The sequence below is a fragment of the Octopus bimaculoides genome, chromosome 2 (assembly GCF_001194135.2).
Source record: "Octopus bimaculoides isolate UCB-OBI-ISO-001 chromosome 2, ASM119413v2, whole genome shotgun sequence".
Lineage (NCBI taxonomy): Eukaryota > Metazoa > Mollusca > Cephalopoda > Octopoda > Octopodidae > Octopus > Octopus bimaculoides.
Genome location: NC_068982.1, coordinates 147,917,079 through 147,920,620, shown reverse-complemented (window position 1 = coordinate 147,920,620; position 3,542 = coordinate 147,917,079). Strand labels below are relative to the sequence as shown.

At 38.0% G+C, this 3,542-nt stretch overlaps 1 protein-coding gene across 2 annotated transcripts in view; it reads left to right on the top strand.

Annotated features, from left to right (window-relative positions):
- LOC106874941 (transcription factor Sp9) overlaps positions 1-3,542 on the top strand; it is a 404,501-nt gene that overhangs the window by 65,220 nt on the left and 335,739 nt on the right. The window lies entirely within an intron of this gene.

Below are 3,542 nucleotides of genomic sequence, written 5' to 3'. Positions count from 1 at the left end.
GTGTGTGTGTGTGTGTGTGTGTGTGTGCGTGTATATCTCTTCTATTTTTTAAGCATATAAATCTTCCATTGAGGAGCGAGCCAACAAAGATACAAGGTTCCATCTTTGGGATGTAGTTAACACAGACAAATTCATTTTTAGAACTTGAGAAAAGTCTTGCATATTTTTACTGTTCCATTCACTGATTGCACTGGTAATGTACGAATTAGCCGGTTGATTTCTCTTTCTGAAAATCCCAGTTTATCCAGATTCTCCTTTATGCATTTACTAACAAAGCCTAGTGCTCCAGTTACTATTGGTATGAATATGAATTCATAGTCTGGATATAGAAACTGGAGGTTTCAAAGCAGTTGTCCTCTTTTTCTTTGATTTTCAAAGAGATATTTATATCTACAGGGAGCTGGCCTCTATGATGGTACACAATTTTGCCCCTCTGTCCCAAACAACAATATCCGGCCTGTTATATTTACATTTAACAGAAGTTTTGATAGGAATATTCCATCAGTATTCCTTGAGTTGGTGTTTATGAATGTATTCCATAACAGGGATTTTCTAAGTTTATTTCAGGACAGTCTGTTTTGCGTTTAGCAACAAAATCGTGCCGCATAGGGAGATAGTACCCTGACGACATTTTAGGTACCGTGATGACATTTTTTTTTTTTTGTATGTTGAGTGCTTTCTTTCCATCCAGGTCTTCTCTGAGGTAAGAGAGCCTAGCTGTTTTGGGGCTGTATAGGAGTTCATCAGGAAGAGAGTGCTTCGTGAGGAACTCAGCCAACTCGTACAATGTTGCTCACTTCACTTTTCAGCACTACATTTATATTTCTATTTTTGCTGCTGTTGTTTAGCAGATGCTGTCTGAGTGATACCATACGGCATCCGAAAGCCACCTGCAGTGATCTTAGGCTTCTACCACCTTCATTTCTTCTTAGGTAGAGCCTGTCAACATCACTGTTTCTGTGAAAGTTCCCAGTTGTCGTCAAGATTTTACGGGTTTTGATACCTGTCCCAAATGTTGGGATCAGCACAGGTACTGCAAATACATTGTGGGATATTGTTTTGTTGTAAGTGGAGAGTTCCGATGCCATATTTTCCTAAGTCTGGTGTAATATTCTCGGGTTACTCTATCTTTATGTATGTATGTATGTATGTATGTATGTATGTATGTATGTATGTATGAGGTAGAGCCGATAGTGAGTCGGAGAGAAAGTCATGCACCATAAATTCTGGCTCTTTGCACTCTGAGTTTAAATCCCATGGTAGTCAACATTACCTTTCATCCTTTCGGAGTCAGTAAAAAATAAAGAATCATTTCAGGGTAGTGATTTGATGGAATTGTTAGATTGTCAGATGATTTGCCCTGCTGTCTCTTTGTATTCTGAAGCCAACGTGTGACTTCACGGTTGTAAAGCTTTATCGGTCTTGTCTTTTACATTGGAAAGGTTTCTAGGTGAAGTTACATAATGGTGAACTCTGATTGAGACGACCTTGCATATATGTAAGTGTGTGTGTTTCATGGTGTATACACACACACACACACACACACACACATACAGATGAGCAAAGAGAGAGTAGGAGCAACAGAGTGTGAGAAGGAGATTGTAGAACGTACTCTACTCCACATATGCATTTTTTTTTATTATTTTCTATACAATATTGAATCTGCTTGTGTGCTGGTGTACACCACGTTAGTGCTATGATCCTTTGGTACAATACTGATGCCTGTCAAGAGGGGGGGGGGGGGGGTAATTTACACAATAATAAAATGTGAGCATAAGATTAAGTGACTGCGTTACAGCAATGACGCAGTGTCATGTCTAAAGCGTAAAAGAGACATCGTCCATTCTTAAATGGGCAGACACATTTAATTAGAAGCAGAGGTAGAGGTAAAGTTACCTTCTTGAGTCATACTGACCCATAAGGGCCGGTTTCCCGGTTTCATGGTGTGTGTATTCCCCACCTGGACAGGATGCCGGTCCGTCGCAGGATTACTCATTTTTGTCAGCCGAGTGGACTGGAGCAACGTGGAATAAAGTGTTTTGCTCAAGAACATAACGTGTCATCCGGTTCAGGAATGGAAACTACCATCTTACAATCATGAATCCAAAGTCCTAACCACTAAGCCACGCACCTCCACAGGGCAGATGTATTGTACAGATATAAGTAGTGAAAATACTATATGTTTGTCTTGTGTTTTGTTAGCTTGACGTGTTAAATACAAATTGTATTGAAGCTCTATAACAAGGATGGCCAACCTGAGGCCTGCGGGCCGCATGCGCCCCGCAGACTTTTATCTTGCGGCCCGCTTGATACTTTCTTGAAATGGGTTTATTTAAACAAACATTTTAAAAATTTTGTCAAAAATTAAGCATTGTTATGATAAGTCAAAAAAAAGATACTACTGTTTTTGCAATGATAATGTTTCATGTTGAATCAACGATCATTCATTCATTATTGTAATAATATCATGAGAAAGCAAACTGCTTTCAATTCTGTCAGTGTACAAGCGGCACTCAAAAAGCTTTCCATGATAAAAGTGGCCCGCAATATAATTCGAGTTGGTCAGGCCTGCCCTATAATCTTTCTTATTCAATCTAAACTCGGCATTTAGTAGAATCTGCAAAATTTTGGTGGATTATAACAGAGGTTCGCAACCCTTTTTACCTATGGATCCCTTTGTTTTCTATGGACCCTCACATCTACTTGATATTTAAAAAAAAAAACCTTATAGGAGTTTTTAAAATTACATGTTATTAGGAATTCTATAAATTTTTTTTTTTTATTTGTGTATGGTAGAATTATAACCACTTTACTGCACATAAATTTTAACAACAAAATTCTATGTGGGCCCTTATAGGTCATATAGACCCTGGTTGAGAACCATTGGGTTATACGATTCATCTCTCACCACCGCCATCAAATTCACGTAGATATTTTTATTTGCAGTTATAAGTTAGCTTTCACATGAGAATTTTACAGCTTTCACATAATTATATTTGATATATGTGTACATTATTATTTCATATCATACAATTTTAAGAGAATCCAGTCGATTGGTTCGACCTACTATAGCTGATTAATGCATTTAATAAGTTATTGGATTTTTTTTTCTTTTTTAAATATCCGGGTGATTTATTGTTTTGCTGAGAATTGCATGAAAAGGAGAGCAAGGTATCTTATGGCTTGTTAGCGAATGAAAAATTATACGCTTTACGAAATATAAGATTCTACCTGAAAACCACAGTGAATGTCTGACACCATGCCTATGAGAGTAGCAGAGAAGTTACAAGTCGGCATGCAATAGATATCTGCGTATATTTTCACTTGACGGCTCTGGAGGTAATGGTAGCGCCCATGATCATCACAAGCCCTCCAAGACAGTTGAGATTTAAGCCATTAAACTTCAGCTTGTACTGTTGCAAGTTGACGCTTGCAGAAAAGACTTGAGCTGTCGTTCAGGGAGATCGGGGGATCGGAGCGGGACCGGTGCTATAACTTTCGTTTCCATATGTATATATATATATATATATATATATATATAT